The sequence below is a fragment of the Felis catus genome, chromosome A1 (assembly GCF_018350175.1).
Source record: "Felis catus isolate Fca126 chromosome A1, F.catus_Fca126_mat1.0, whole genome shotgun sequence".
In the NCBI taxonomy this organism is placed as follows: domain Eukaryota; kingdom Metazoa; phylum Chordata; class Mammalia; order Carnivora; family Felidae; genus Felis; species Felis catus.
In genome coordinates this window covers 13441445-13458555 of record NC_058368.1, presented here as the reverse complement: position 1 = coordinate 13458555, position 17111 = coordinate 13441445, and the positions used below count along the sequence as shown (strand labels likewise).

General features: G+C 43.7%; 1 long non-coding RNA gene across 2 annotated transcripts; it reads right to left on the bottom strand.

Annotated features, from left to right (window-relative positions):
- Nucleotides 1-3883: 3883 nt before the first annotated feature.
- LOC109497407 lies at nucleotides 3884-16571 on the bottom strand. 2 transcript variants are annotated; one of them, XR_006593918.1, is made up of 6 exons: nucleotides 10961-16571; nucleotides 8371-8524; nucleotides 5806-5868; nucleotides 5502-5562; nucleotides 4242-4286; nucleotides 3884-4162 (listed from the first exon to the last, which is right to left on the bottom strand). It is a non-coding gene; the product is annotated as an uncharacterized LOC109497407 (long non-coding RNA). The 2 variants fall into 2 exon arrangements; XR_002153593.3 differs by lacking the exon at nucleotides 5806-5868 and having other exon boundaries at nucleotides 10961-16536.
- Nucleotides 16572-17111: the final 540 nt, after the last annotated feature.

The following is a 17111-nucleotide window of genomic DNA, read 5'->3' as shown; positions in this document are numbered from 1 at the left end:
AATTCTCCCAGTGGTTGGAATTTCAAGTGATAACGTCTATTTGTCCACTTTGCTTAGAAAGGGAGATGGCCAGAGATGTGGAGATATATAGATTCATGGAAAGTTATTAGTGATTCTGTGGGATGGCCTGAAATATGTAAGAAAGAAGACTGAAAGACTGGTGATAAGGAGGCCTAAAAAAAAGTCAGAGGAAGTCTCGGAAGTGACCTAGAGTGTGAAAGTGCTCATGTTCCATGTGAATTCTCTATGAAGGTATTCCAAGGAGCCCTTGAGACCATTTCAGATGGTCTACAAATTCAAAACTACATCAAAATAAGATGGGCATTTCCAGTTTTCACTTACGATCTTTCATGAGTGTAGGGTGGAATTTTCCAGAAGCTACATGATATGTTATATTTCAACAAATTGACTATAAAATCATACAGGAGACCCCAGCTGTCATCTGGTAGGCTAGATATTAAGAAGACTTGCAAAAATGTAAAATAATGCCATGCTTGCCAGTTGCTACTTTAGTTTTCACAAAAATGTTATTTGTGTTTATACACAATGATATTACCGTTACTTTGAAATGAATTAAATATACTGCAAAATTCCTCAATTTTAATTTCTAATATATATCATTCATACAAATAAAACTCTTTGAAATTCACAATAGTTTTTTGGGGGTAATGAAAGGGTTCTGAGACCAAAGTTTTAAGAATCACTCTCTTAGTCTATCACTTGCTTTGTTATATGTTCTCACACTTTCTCATCCACTTTCCTAAGCATTTGTCCACTGAATCACATTCTACTAAATTCTAACCACTTCTCCAGCATATCAAGGCCATTTGAATCTGGATCTTTATGACTCGAGCTTCACTATTTCTCTTTGTCCCATTTGGTCACTCTATAAAACAATCCCTATTTTACTTGATAGCATCTTGATGAAAATATCTTATTACCCTTGACACAGGTCGATTATGGCTGCAAATCCACTGACAATTATTCTTCATCATGGTTCACCAAGTGGTGAACCATCAATCCCACACATCTGTGGTCTAGACCACATTTACCCACTTTGTTACTGATCTGGTCTTCTGAGACAAAATCAAAACCCACAGCAAAGTCATATTGGCTACATTAGATTGCAATCTTTTAATACTTCAGGTTTTTCCTTCTAGTCTACAAGGTTCCTGGAAGGACTCCCACTCCAAATTCTTTCTTTTCTGTGCTGGGTAGCAGCTGGAACATGTATCAAGTTCTTTTACCCTTCCAGCTGCTGCTTTCTGCTGGACCCTCTACAGTCTCCTTTGGGCACATCCAGTTCGGAGGTCAGCAAACTGTTCACCAGTAATTTGTAAATGGGTTTTGGGTGATCTGTCTCCTAGCCTTCTAGCTGTCGCCTTTCCAGGATTTCCCCCTTAATTTCAAGAGGAAATTTATAATTGAAGCACTTCATGAGAACACTACTTTCTACTAGAGTTCTAACCATCTGTGCCTCACAGGGAAGGGAGTGTCCTTGGGAGAGAAGTTGTATAAATGTGGCTCTCGCTCAGTGCAGTTCCTTTTGTCATGTCCCCTTCCTCCCACCTGCAGTCTACATCTGCTTTAGAGACTCTCTGTGTCATGAAATGTTTTTTGGGTTTTTTTTTAACAGAATTTATAATAATTATCTGTATGGAGGTTAGTTCATTACAAGATAAGCCACCAGTATCAGAAGACCATTTAATTTAAAACCAGCATTTTTTTTTTGCAGTTTTTAAGAGTAGTTTTTAAAAGTTTTAACAGTAGTATAAATTTATTTATATATCAAATTCCCTAGACTAAGAGAACAAATGAATAAAAGGTACTGCGTTTTAAAATTTATAATCAAATGGAAATTGTAACTTCAAGTCACTATTAATCTGGGGCTCCTGGGTGGCTCAGTCAGGCTTCGGCTCAGGTCATGATCTCGTGCTCTTTGAGTTTGAGCCCTGCGTGGGGCTCTGACCTGACAGCTCAGAGCCTAGAGCCTGCTCCAGATTCTGTGTCTGCCTCTCTGTCTCTGCCCCTCCCCCACTCGCACTCTGTCCTTCATTCTCAAAAAAAAAAAAAAAAACCATTAAAGTCATTAGTAATCATTTTGCTAACTCCCTCTTATACACACACACACACACACACACACACACACACACATGCACACACATACATACATGTTCTTATCTTGAAGACAGTTATCTATTTCTATGAGGATTCTATTGGATAATTAATAATGGATAGTGCTTCTTGTGGGAAAGTAAGTAATTGTTTAAGGGAATTCCAACTCTTTATTCTGAGCACACAAGCTGCTTTTAACACTGTGATAGTTTGATTTCGTGCGTCAACTCATCTAGGCTATGGTGTCCAGTGCTTGGTCAAACACCAATACAGATGTTGCTATAAAGATGGTTTTTTTTAATTTTTTTTTCAACGTTTATTTATTTTTGGGACAGAGAGAGACAGAGCATGAATGGGGGAGGGGCAGAGAGAGAGGGAGACACAGAATCGGAAACAGGCTCCAGGCTCTGAGCCATCAGCCCAGAGCCTGACGCAGGGCTCGAACTCACGGACCACGAGATCGTGACCTGGCTGAAGTCGGACGCTTAACCGACTGCGCCACCCAGGCGCCCCTAAAGATGTTTTTTAAGTGTGATTAGCATTTACAATCAGAAAGCTTTTAGTAAAGCAGATTACCCTCCATATAGTGGGTGGGCCTCACCCAAACAGTTGAAGGCCTTACGAGCAAGTCTGAGGTTTTAGGAAGAAAAATTTTTGTATTAAAACTGCAACATAGAAACTCTACCTGAGTTTTCAGCTTGATGGTCTGCCCTAAAGATTTCAAACTCAAAGCTGCAACATCAACTCTAAAATGAAATCTGTAGCTAGCTGGCCTGACCTAACCAGTTTTAGACTTGCCAGTCTCCAAAGTCCCGTAAGCCAGTTCCTTAAAATCTCTCTCTATATATACAGTTGACCCTTGAACAACTTGGGGGTGAGGAGTGCCAACCCCCTGTACCGTCAAAAATCTGTGTATAACTTTCGAGTCCCTCAAAACTTAAGTAATAAGAGACTGCTACTGACCAGCTTTACTGATAACCTAAGCAGATGATTTACACGTATTTTATATGTTATCTGTATTATATACTGTTTTCTTACAATAAAGGAAGCTAGAGAAAAGAAAATCAGAAGGAAAAGAAAATACATTTACAGTACTGTACAAAATCCACATATAAGTGATCTATGCAGTTCGAACCTGTATTGTTCAAGGGTCAGCTGTATATCATGTTGTTTGTTTCCTTGGATAACTCTGACACAAGAATACTTAGCAACTTGTATTATTTTTCAGAAACTGATATGTTATGCTCGTTTTTGCCAAATTTTAAAATGTTTCATCCGGATTTCTAGAATGCCTTTCAACTTGTATTGGCTCTGTGATTACCTTTGGTGAATGTTCTCACATTGTGAACCTTTTTTTTTTTTTTTCAACGTTTATTTATTTTTGGGACAGAGAGAGACAGAGCATGAACGGGGGAGGGGCAGAGAGAGAGGGAGACACAGAATCGGAAACAGGCTCCAGGCTCCCAGCCATCAGCCCAGAGCCCGACGGGGGGCTCCAACTCACGGACCGCAAGATCATGACCTGGCTGAAGTCGGACGCTTAACCGACTGCGCCACCCAGGCGCCTCACATTGTGAACCTTTGAGAGAATTAAGATAAACGGAAGGATTTAAAGAATACTTTTTTGTTACTTAGCAATTAAATAATTTTATATTAAAAGGACAATTTCAAGATATAAAAGGAATTAATGAATTTAACATTAATTTCCACGAGTCAAAGGAAACACACCAACGTTACCCTTACAAAAATATTCTAAATTATCCATGAACCAGTTTGATTGTTTGTTCTGAAGTTTAAAAAAATGTGTTCAGAAAGGCTGAAATGATTGTATGCTAATTTGAAGAGCTGGGTTGTACAAGACAGGACTTGGAAATTCCCTTTTTTGATGTCCTGCAGGAGTTAGATTCCATTCTGTGTGCCTTGTTCTTCAAACCTCTGACTTCAGACTGTCGTTGAGCAGGAATATGGCTTGTGGTTTTCCTCAAGTCATTCTTGGGCTCCAGACAAGGTGCTGGACCTTTGAGCAAACAGGTTCTAGCAATAATAGCTAGGGAAAGACAAAGCTGTGAGTGACAAGGGTGATTCACACGTGTCATCTCCCCACTCTGTCTTCTCCATTTTGTTACCTTTCATCCCAGATCCAACATCTCCTTCAACCCCAGTCAGTTTGCCTTTAAAAAGCAGACAAAATAGAAATCAAAGAAGGTGACTTGGATTCAATTTTCTGTCATTTCCTTTTCTTGTTTTACCAAGCTTTTCTTTTTTATTTATAAGATATAAAGTTGTTGAATTATTCACAAGAAACAACGAGATTTTGAATTTAAGCCTGGAGTTCAATAATACCGGTGGCATTGTGTCTCATGCTTAAATGTATGGTAGAAAGAGAAAACTCCCATTAACTCAAAATGACTGATCTGACCATACCAACTCATATGACTGTAGCGTGTGGCCGAATTTCACATTGACTTCCAGTCTGGGCTGATAACACTTGGTCTTTTTACCACCGAGTATTCATTTCATAGGTATTGCACAGATCGTTGCTTATAGGTAAATTTAAGTAAGGCATGTGAGTTTATGTCTGTGCATGAAAACCAAGAAAAGTGAAATAGAGCCTTTCACCTTTTTAAAAAATTACATTAAATTACATTAAATTACATTAAATTACATTAAATTAAATTAAATTAAATTAAATTTTATTTTATTTTGGGGCACCTGGGTGGCTCAATCTGTTGAGCATCCGACTTCCGCTCAGGTCATGATCTCATGAATTGTGAGTTCGAGCCCTGCATCAGGCTCTGTGCTGATAGCTCGGAGCCTGGAGCCTGCTTCAGATTCTGTGTCTCTCTCTCTCTCTGCCCCTAACCCACTCACATTCTGTCTCTCTCCCTCTCAAAAATAAATAAACATTTAAAAATGTGTTTTTTAATGTTTATTTTATTTATTTTGAGAGAGAGGGCATGTGAGCAGAGGAGGGGCAGAGAGAGAGAGACAGAGAGACAGAGAGACAGAGAGACAGAGAGAGACAGAGAGAGAACCTTAAGCCCAGCAGTGCAGATCCAATGCCGGACTCCATCTCATGACTGAGATCATGACCTGAGCTGAAATCAAGAGTCGGATACTTAACTGACTGAGCCACCCTGACTGAGCATCCCAAAACTTACTACCTTTTCAAGAGAGGTTCTACACTATTTGAATTTGAGGATCCCTCCAATGCATTTCTTGAGAAGAGAATATTCATTTATTAGTAGGCAGACTACCCCACAAGCATATACATAAAGCCCATGGACTCTCTGTGCTCGGGCATGGAGTGGAGGCATTGTGGCCTGTCTGCTGAGAAATGGGGGCACAGCATTCCTCTTGGGAACAATAGTCCCAACGGCTATTACCTGAGATGTTCCCTCCGTTGTGTTTCTCTGGAAGAGACAGGGCATTCTGATCTTTTATTTCCTATCAAAGGTGGAAAGATTGAGAGTCATTCTTTACTGCTTGAATGGAGAATTGCACAAATGTTTCTTTGCCAGGGAAAAGCAAGCAGAAAATGAGCACAGCTGGGCCACACTTGCCCAGAGTGCAAAGTGGGCTATGGGGAGGCCAGGAAGCCTTTGGAAAACAGCCACATGTGCAGCACCACTAATCACAATCCAAGGGTAATTATGGCTGGGTTTTCTGAAGCTGGAGAATGTATTTTACCTGTTTCCTGTTTTTCAACAGCCTGTCTGCTTCTTCACAGAAGTTAATTCACCGGAGTCACCACTAAAAGTACAATAAAGCTTTCAAGAAATCTGAGATCAGGTCTATTTATGGCTTGTTAAGCAGTAAGGATTTTTCTGTGTTCATGTGAAGGCATGCTTTCCGTTGATGGCCATTTTATAAGACGAGTCTTATGCCGAATGACACGAAGCAAGGGAAAAGGCTGTTGGCTTTTCATCTGTCATTTCCTAGCACATCCCCAGGGTCTAGGTGCAAGACTTAAGAAGGGCCAGCTCCCCACTGTGGAAGCTGACACATTATGACTCCAGTGCTGGTAGGACACAGGCTATTTGGGGTTATGGAAACTGGAGCACTGAGGACTGGTTCTCCACATTCTAAAGCAATGCTCCCACAGCACCTTCTTTAAGGGCTGAAGGTGGTGGACATCAACAAGTAGGGTACAGCAGAAAACCCTGAGGGAAATCATCATGAGCACTTTCAAAGTACTCCAGACATTCTCCGATTACTTGGGGAAGTCTTTGCAGATGGCCTATAGTTATATAGGGGAGCCTGTAATCATGTAGGCCAGCAGACTCTATGGATTCATGTCAGTGTGATCGCAATTAAACTTGTAGTTTGGGTGGCCTGGGGACATTGGAGCTACATATATTAATAAAATTGATGAACATTTACTTTTTCCCATTATTTTACTCCGATGATATTGAGTGAACAATCCCTCTATTGCCTTGTAACTTAATGTCACTCATTACTGTTTATACATTAACCAAACACACTCAATTGAATAATCTTACACTTGATTTATTTCTATTTATTTTTTCACCATTAGAAGCTTTCACATTTCTTTCTATTTCTCTAGCACATATGAAGAGTTATTTATGAACGTAGTAAAACAAAGAAAGCCTATTCAAGTAGGCCTGTAAAAAAGTGCTAGTCATAGTAATGACTTCTTTGAGTATATTTGTTATACTCTTTGGGGGAAATGGGAAAATAATTAAAATAACTTGCATTTGTTTTACAGTTCATGTTTCACAGCCTTTCATAGTTTAGATATTAGCTTATCTTTCTCAAACTGAAATCTGGGTAAGGCAGGTATTATTCTCATTTTTTTTATTAATAAGAGGCATACAGTAGCTTGATTGCCATTCTGGGCAAGATAGATACTGAACAAGTCCAGGTCTTAAAACCAGGGTGTAAGAGAACCAGTTTGTGTCGTTTGTGTCATTCAAGAAATACTGTCTTTCTAGAACTATGTGTTCCAAGTATTGTTCTGGGTGTGAGATACCCCATAGTAAACAAACTGGACTAGAATTCCTGTGTTCATGAAGCTTATATTCTAGGGGGTAAGATTCAGACTATGAACAAACAGATAAGTAAAATATACAGTGTGGGAGGTAGTGATATGTGCCATGGAAAAAATGAAGTAGAACTAGGGGGACAATGTGAGTTTGTGTGTGTGTATCTGTGTGCCCATGTGTGTGTCCGTGTGTGTGTATGTGTGTGTGTGTGTTGGGGAAAGGGCTTGGTGTTTTAAGCAGGTTTCACTGAAAGACAAGAGAGTGAGCCATGTTGATATTGTAGGAAGAACATTCTAGGCAGATGGAATAGCCAGTGCAAAGCCCCAGACTTGCCTGGTATGTTGCATGAATGTCATGGCGGTTAGCCTGGACAGAGTGAGATTGGGAAGGAAAGAGATGAGCCCACAGAGGTATGCAGAGGCCGTTAAAGTTTGATTTCCAACTCCTCAATGGCATATCTTTTTCAAGATGACATTTTCTTTGCTTTTGCAAGGGAGTTTGTATACCCTAGGTGGAACGTGGGTTATTTCCCACTGGAAAGAGGCAGCAAAGGTGATTTTGATCTCAGCAGCTATCCAAGGAAGTGCTGAACTGAGGCATCCTGATTCACCTGCAGCAACAACAAAAAAACCTGTGGAAACCATTAGCAACCACTTTAGGGTGGGAGCGGGACAGCAGGGGGAGCCAGTGACCCTCAGCCAACGAGTGGCATTAGGGCAGGGGCCAGAGCATCCTTTCTCAGGGAAAACAAACACCAGAAATGATGCTGCCCTTCTCAAAGCCTTGCTGCTGGGCAAAGTAGGGTGCTGTGCTGGCACCCAAGCTGGAGCTTAGCCCAACGCCTGTGGTGGCCCAGCCCTAGGCAGAGGGGAGGAGACAGTAGACAGGAAGGAGCGGTGAAGCATGCCCACTGGCTCCCTCAGGGCTTTCTCTAGGAAAAACCAAGGTGCCTCAGTTTAAAATGCAAATATTTTCCGGATAGTTCTCCATTAACCCACTCTCTGCCGCAACAACATTCAAAGCGTGGTGCTAGATGAGCAGCTCAGTGTTAGCTGAGAACGTTAGAAAAGTGAACGTGCAGGCCCCATCCCCGATGTGCTGAATCAAAACCTTTTGCAGGGCAGGTAGAAATCTGCATTTTTTTGTCTAGCCCTCAGGTGCTTCTGATGGAGGGTGAAGGCTTAGAGTCGGTAGCATGCAGGACAAAAGCCAAAGCGGCAGGGCAGTGGGCATTCAAAGACCTCCCCACCTGGGCTCGGCCTCCATCTCCAGCCACATCCCATCACTCTCGGGCTCAGCCAACTCCAGCAGCACCGACCCCTCCGCCTAGGGTTATTTAGGCTTACACCAATTCCATCAGTGTTGGCTCTTTCTTCTTTGCCAGGAGGCTTTTGTTTCAAGTCCTGTTGGTGAAATCAGACTCAATAGTCCAGACCTAGCTAACGCAGTTCCACCTTGGCACCCCCACCCCTGGACGTTCATCAACAGCAGCCCCCTTCATAACCACTTTCCCTGAAGTATAAGAGCTAATTACCTATGGGTCTTCCTTCCTTTCCAGATCAGACTCTCCATGAGGACTGGGGCCATAAGTGTGGGTTGTATCACAGTGCCTGGGCCACAGTGACTTGAAAGCCTGCCTTTTGTGCTATTGTTAAGTAAATGAAAAATAATTAAGCCACCATCCTCCCTAGATATTTGAGCAGATGGGTGTGGCCACTCTTGCATGAGACAGCCAGGGGCCTGCTGAGGGGAAAGATTTGGTCTAAAGTATGTGACGCTCTCTAGGGAAGATGGGTTTTAAAGGAGAGCCCTGGGCTCTTGTTAGAAGGGGAACCTAGGAGGATGCTGTATTCCCAGAAGGAGACAGAAAGGCAGAAGTCTGATCTGAAAATGGAGGTCAGGGAGCTCCCAAAGCAATGTTGCTCCAAATTGTTAGGCAGGCAATTGTGCATAATAGTCAGCACTATCGGGGAGGTGGGGCTTCTGTTGGCCAAAGCTTAGACTAGAACCTGTTCTCCATAATTAGTCGTGTGACCTGAACATGTAATTTAGCTCTTCTGAAACTCAGGTTCCTTTTAAAAGTGGGATGTAATATGTAAAGTGGGAATAATTACAGTACCTAATAATAGGAACTAACATTTATTGAGTGTTCCTATAGGCTATCTCTCTCAATCTTTACAGCCACTCTATGACATTGTAATTTGGACCTCCCATGTCATAGCACAAAGAAGCTCACTGACTTGCCTGCAGTCATATGGAGAGGTGAAAGGTGGGAGTGTGAACTTGAGTCTAACTATTTGACTCTGGGGCCTGAGATCTTTGTCCTTATGCTATAGCACCTCCTGTAGGGTCTGTGAGATAATATATGTAAAGCACCCAGCAAGTGACTAAATGATAGCTACAATTTTTCTGGGACCAAGCTGGCTTCAGGATGTAGGAGAAATAATCCCAGAATGTGGGAAAGAACTTTGGGACCAGCACCAAACCTCTCCGTGTTTCTATGTCCTTCCCTTGGCTGCAAGAAGGATGTTCTAACACTGTTACATGTGCCATTAACCTTTCCTCACCTGAAATTAACCATCCTTATTTGCAGAAAGGAAATTGCTATTTCAGTAAATGGCCTTAATCCAATTGTTAAGGGTGCTGTTTCAAACACAGTATTCGCTTCTGCTGAAAAATTTGGGAGCCTCCCTCTCTATACACCTTTGGAGAAAGCACGTGAGTGGAGTGGCATCGTCTCCTGGTCTTTTATGCTTCTAGGAGTGGAATTAAATACTACCTTCCTTGTTTTACTTTTTAAAAATGTTTTTTATTATTTACTAATTTTTGAGGGAGAGAGAGAGAGAGCAAGCAGGGGTGGGGCAGAGAGAGAAAGGGGGAGAGAGAGAGAGAGAGAGAGAGAGAGAGAGAGAGAGAGAGAGATTGAGAGAATCCAAAGCAGGCTCCTGGCTCCAAGCTGTCAGTGCAGAGCCCCATGCAGGGCTGGAAGTCACCAACCATGAGATCATGATCTGAGCCAAAATTAAACACTTAACCGACTGAGCCACCCAGGCGCCCCAGAATGCTACCTTTCTAAAGAGTTCTGGCAGGCTTCTGACATTAAGATAATGCAAAAACACTGTGATCTTAAAAGAATGGCCTCTATTAAGAGAGAAAAGACAAACACATCTCACTAGAAATGTTTTCTCTGGACTGCCAAGGATGGACCGTTCATAGGACTGAGGAAACTGCTCAGTCTCGAGGTCTTGGAGAGTATTACTGAACAGAAAGCCAGGATAACATCCTGTCTGTGATTACGGGAAGGGAAACCCTTCCCAGTTGATTTTGTTGAGAGCTCCTTGTCCCGTACACCTTCCCTTAGAGCCACAGGAAGGGAGACAGGAGCAACTATGAAGCTATTGGCAAGTTCAGAATCATGAAGTGACCTTGCTATCCAAGGCCACAGTGTTGTCTCCATTTCCTCAATGGCTCCATTTTAACAGCTCGACTTTGGCTTGACCTTCCACCTGGTGTTCCGTGAGCTTGTTACACAGCCAGGCGTGGGCCTGCCCTACCACAGGCCTGGGGAAGTGATTGTGCACTGGAAGAGTGGGCCTGTTATGAATTGAGTTGCGTCCTTCAACATTGAAGTCCTCACCCCAGTACCTGCGAATCTGACCTTATTTGGAAATAGGCTCTTTGTGTAATCAATTTGAGATCAATTCAATAGGACTGGTATCTTTGTAGGAGAGGAAAATGGAGACAGGCACAGAGAGGAGCACCTCACATAAAGACACTGCTGCACAGAAGGAAGGCAGCTCAGCGAGGAGGGAGGCTGCTGCCCACCAAGGAACACCTACCTGGGGCCATAAGGGGCCGAAGGGGCCGGGCCAGATCCTGCCCTAGAGGCTTCACAGGAGGCATGGCGCTGCCGATACCTTAATCTCACACTTCCAGTCTCCGGAAGGAGAAGAGAAGACATTTCTGTCGTTTAAGAACACTCGGGTGGTGGCACTTCGTTCGGCAGCCCAGGGAACTAATAGAACGAATACAGGGTCCCATTCTAAAGGCAACAGGAAGCCGGGGCCTGGGCTCTCTGGGAGCGAATGGTGCCCTCAGCAAGCTTCGTGGCCTCCTTCAGATGTCAGGCTGAGGACGGTCAGGAAGAAGGCTTCCGGAGCTCCTGGCAGGTGCTAATACCAGGGAGGGTCTTTCCTACCACACAGTGGATGACAGAATTGCTGTACTGCTGAGACCTATCTCAGGATCCAGCCTAGAAGATATCCCAGCATAAATGTCACCTCTCTGAGCCTGGGCTGCTGGCTGTCATGCTTCAGGCTGCAGGCCACCTCTCTACTCCTCCCCTGGTCTAGAGAACATGTCAGCATGGGCCACAGGATGCCAGAGAGGCAGCCTGGCCAGTTCCCTTGACAACCTTATGATGTAATGCTTTAAACTACTTCCTGGCTGCAGGTCTAATGGAGATTCTAGACACTGCCGGCTCCTCCCAGCCTGGGAGGCAAGCAGCTGAAGTGAGAGCCGTAGAGCTCACTTTTAATGATCCTTTTCAGTGATATCTATAGGATGCATTTGCATTAGCAATGAGAGGGGAGTCTGACCGTCACCGAGCCGCATGGGATTTTTGCCCAGGAGACCCAAGATTATTGCTGGCAGATCGGCGTTTGCTGTGGGCGCCCCCAGTGTGGCTCAGCTGCTGCGAGGCTTTCCTCATTCTCCTTGTTATGCTTTAGTTCGGATTCCCTGCAGCAGTTCAATAGTAAAGAATGAACAGGACCCTCAGTAAAATGGATTTCTGGGAACTTCGGCACCCAAACTGAAGCCTGAGTATATCAGAGAATTATCCCAACGGATTTCTTAACAAAGCAGTTTCTCTTTGTCTCCAACCATTTGTATTCTAGAAGTCTTCAGGGTTTTGAAAGTATGTTTTTAAAAAGCAAAGGCGCTGGAGCAAAGTCAACACCAGCACATTGCATACACGGCTTCCCCTGTGCTTTCTGGTGCTTTCTCTCTAGTCCTCAGGAAGAGGACCCCCAGGCCACATCCTGATTAGCCAGAGAGCAGAGCAGGGACGGCTTTCTCCATCTACTGCTGCACTCTGACAGATGCCTAAAGTGGGTGCACATTCAGTTCTGTGTGAGAGAAATTTTATTTGTTTGTCCCTTTCAATGACTAAGTGGCCATTCATCGCCTAACAGCAGACAGGAGACGGGATGAGCAGGAAGACCCCACGTGCTGTGTCTCTCCAGCATGGCATTAGTGTCAGTTGCAATAAACCCGGCAGACAGAGCCGGAGAAGTGAAAGCCAGGCCTCCCTCTCCAGGGTTTACGCGACGTGAGAGCCAGGGGGCCTTCTGAGCGGAGAGGAATCCATTTTGTGAGGATTCTTTTATCTGCTCAGATGGGCAAGGAGTTCTGATAGACACAGTCTGATAACAGACTGTGGCTGACAGTCCAGATATCTAGGGTCAGAGGCTCCATATCATCCTTGAAAGCCATACTGGGTGTCAAAGCCAGGGAATCCTTTGTTAAGAAGCTCTCAGGCCTGGAGGGCATTTTCTGGATGGTGGCAGGGAACGTCGTGCCAAGTGGTTCAAAAATCTCCTCAAACATATGGATACTATTTTCCAATGTGAAGCCAACTTTATGGCGGCAACAGATTCCTAATTCCTACTGCTGTTCTGCCCCTTGGGTTATGCCTTTGAGATGCTGACTTGCCATCTGGCTGGAACTGGGGGCCTCAGTCTAGACCGCAGGACGAATATGAGAAAGAGAGTCAGAACAGAAAGACTCCAGGTACGACCCTCTCATTTGCAAGACTAATGGAGTCATGTTCTGGCGGTGGAGACCCACTTTCTGTGGGTCTTGGGGTAACATGCCTGATGTGTCTGCAAATAAACATGGATACTTTTTCATTTGATTGGGCATCTCAGTATAAACGGGGACCTTAGGATGCAGTTATATGTCGAGAAAACAGCTATATTGGTATGTCACAAGTTGTGAGCACATTTTTTTTATTTCTGTGATGATAAATAATTAACATAAGCATGCTGTGTACCATCTTGAGATATCGCCTTGAAATTGGTCAGTGCCACAGGATTTCAGTGACTGCTTTGCACTTTCATTTATGATCTCTCTTACGCTGAGGGAAGGCAAACGATATCATAGCATCCTGAAAAGGAAGATTATACAGTGGTTCGAATCGGGAAGGCGATAGGAGAGATGAATCATGTTGGGGGCTACAGAATATAGGCATGCCAAAATCTAAAGAATTTGTGCTGTAGCAGCCAGTACCGTATTCATGTCAGGAGCAGATGTATTATGCAGATTGCATTTTTGCACAGGCAAACTTGCAGCCATTCATCAGCAAAAAGCATAGCAGTAAAAAAGCAATGCAGAATTTTCTGTTGATTCTAGCAGTAAGTGGATTAGATATCTACTTAATGCAGGTTTCAATAACACTGCAATGTGAAACTTATCTTCAAGTGAACAAACAAGGCAGTCGTAGAGTTATCAAGGGACACCTTATTAAAATTTGTATCCCAGGATTGACAAAGTTTTGGGGTTTTGAGGCCTGATTATTCTGAACTAACAAACAAAACTTTGAAAAGTTATAGCCCATGTTTGTACAACTTATTTATGTCAAAGAGGTCTCGACTTGCTTTCGTCTCTTTGCAAGTTCAAGTAACACAATGCCAGAGGTCTGTTGAATTTATTTTTTCTTTAAAAGGAGTCATGGTAGGCAGCCTCCATGATGGTCACAATGATCCCAGCTCTTGTTACACACAAGATCACACTCTGTGTAAGCACCTCCCTAATGGTGTTACTGTTAGTCTCTGTGTGACTAATAGAATACGGCAGAATTGGTGGTATGTCATTTCTGAGGTCAAGCCATAAAATACACTGTGGCTTCTGCCTCTCCCTGCACCCAACCCCTCAGATCACTCACTCTGGGGAAGCCCACTGCCATCTCAGGAAGACCCTCTGGCTGTCCTAGGGAGAGGCTTACATGATGAGAAACTAAGGCTTTCTGCCAAGAGCCATGGAGTCAGCCATCTTGGAGGCATCTTTCAGCCCCAGCCTTTAGATGATTGCAGATCATGCCCAAAAGCTTAAATTGCCATTGTCACGGAGGTTCTGAGTCAGACCATCCAACTACCCGACTAAGTTACTCTGAGATTCCCGACCCTCAGAAACTGTAAGATAAGTGTTTGTTATTTTTAGCTGCCAATTTTAGAGTACTTATGCACCTACAGATCGATGATGCAGGAGTCTAGATATGACTAAATACTGAGAAGCACTAATGAATGTCACTTCCTGATTTGAGCCCATGATTCAGGAAGTAGATATATTTACTGCTTAGTCACTGACTAGGACTTCAACATGAGCAATTTTTTAGTGCTATTGGCTTTGCCTCTTAGAGTGAGCTAATTAGTGAGATTCATTCCATTTTCATGCATTCTTTCAAAAAATGCATATTGAAACAGATTCAACATTGTCATTCCTCAGTATTGTCATGAATCACTCGGCGCAGGGGTTCATCTTGGTGAGGCAAAAAATGCCCAGTCCTTCTGTGTGTTTGTCCATCTTTTCCCAATTCTCATATGATCTAGCTACAGAGTAGGACTGAAAATTTCACTCACACTTCAGCTGGGATGTACAGAGAACATATAGCTCTTTTCTTTTTTCTATAACCAATCTGATTTTCCTCCCACTGATCACCTGGGAACAAACTAACCAAAACAACTGACAACTGAATTTAATACTTGGGTTAAAACATAATCTGATTTGCAAACGTAGAAAGCACTTTGAACTCAGTCCTTTAGGGAAAAACAAAAAACAAAATCAATTATTTCTCTCTCACATTTGTCCGTCATCTGCTTATCACCTAGCTTCATTTCAAGAAGTCACCTGGGTATGTGGTAGGAATAGTGAGGCATGCAAGATCTCATAGTGGAGGCAAAATCAGGGCTTCTCCTGTGTCTCCCTTTCTCTTTGCCCCTCCCCTGCCTGTGCTCTGTGTTTCTCTGTCTCTCAAAATAAAATAAACATTAATTTTTTTAATAAAGAAGAGAAAGAAAAAAGAAAATAATCCTTTTAGCTAAGTTCTGACCAGACAGTGAGTCAACAAGTTTACGGTTCTATAGTAGACTAAAGACATTACACAGGAAATGGGGGATAGGAGCCCAGGGATAAAAGTGACCAGAGGAAAAGGAAGTGAGAAAGGGGAGACCCTTACACTGTCTATTACACTGTGTGATAGACATTGTTCTCTCATGGCTTCAGCCTGGATTGGGTGTGCATATCAGGTATCAAATCAGTGCCTCGACGTTCAGGCTGAGGGCAGATGCGAGCTCCTGAGACTGCACAGGAATGCGGTCTTATAGCTGTCATCTACCAGCCTTGTTCACAGCCACATCAAAATCATCTTGGTTATCAGGCAGAGTTAGGCAGATGCAGGCCTGAGTTTTGGCTTCCCTGGGCCACTTTGGTTCTAAGCAGCATAGACAGAACCTAGGTCTACCTGAGTATCTGGCTGGGGGCCATGGAAGAGAGTGACACCACCTTCCCCAGGGCCAGACGGCTCTGCAACAAGGACCAAGGAGGATGTGGCCCAGGCGGGAGCCAAGTCAGAATTACCCTCAGAACTCACAAGGCTTCATAGCACCCACAGGAGAGGGGCTGGGGACCAGGTCACCTACAACAGACATGGATCAGGAAAGGAGAAGAAATAGCAGCTAGAATGCTGCCACAAAGGTACACAGAACAAGAGACATCCCTCCAGAAGCCAGGAACCCAGGACCCTGGGACTGGGGGCCTCAGTCTAGACAGCAGGACGAATATGAAAAAGACAGAACAGAAAGCCTCTGGGTATGACCCTCCCATTTGCAAGACTATTGAAGGCCTGACTCCTGATTTCCGCTTAGGTCATGATCCCAGGGTTGTGGGATCGAGTTCCATGTTGAGCCCCTGCGTAAGAGTCTCTCCCTCTCCCTCTGTCCCTCCCTTATCTCCCACCCTCAGAAGAAAAAGGGGCCCTTGTACCATCATTGAATTGTTTTTCCCCACCAGGCACACCATCACAGAGCCACCCACCTCTCAGTACTTCCCCTTGTGTTTCGTATGACTTTATTGTATTTGTTGACTTAAAATAAGACCTGCTTATGCCTTCTAGATGCCTTCTTATTGCTTTCACATTGAGCCAAACTTTATAAAAGACTGGACGAGAGCCTTTATCACTCTCTAGCGTCTTCCATATCAGCTGCTCTAGCTACAGTCTAGGTCTGGCTCCTACAGGCTTTTCCTATCAGAATCCTCAGCCCACGGGAAACTCATTGTTCTCCCTGTGGCATCTATCTTTCCCTCTTTGTATTTGTAGGTGACAGTATTTAGTGTCTTCCCCTACTTTCATTTAAAGGCAACATTTAAAGGGGCGCCTGGGTGGCGCAGTCGGTTAAGCGTCCGACTTCAGCCAGGTCACGATCTCGCGGTCCATGAGTTCGAGCCCCGCGTCAGGCTCTGGGCTGATGGCTCAGAGCCTGGAGCCTGTTTCTGATTCTGTGTCTCCCTCTCTCTCTGCCCCTCCCCCGTTCATGCTCTGTCTCTCTCTGTCCCAAAAATAAATAAACGTTGAAAAAAAATAAAAAATAAAAAATAAAGGCAACATTTAGGGACCAAATTCTCTAAAGGTGACACTAACACTTGGTGTTGGTCAGCTCCAGGCTTGCCTGTGTTTAAGTCTACCATATTAGTAACAGTGGCCAACCGTTGTTAACCACTTTCTGTACTAGAAAACCCCTTATGAGCATTTTTTCACTTGGTCTTCACTGACAACTATTATTTTCTATTTTATGGATGAGGAAACTGAGGCTTGGATAGGATACCTAAGCAAAATACCCAAGGTCACATTTACTGAATGGTGGTGCCAGGGTTCACGCCCAGCGCTGTCTGCTCTAGAGCTCTTGCTTTCCCTGGCCTGCTTGGTTCACATTA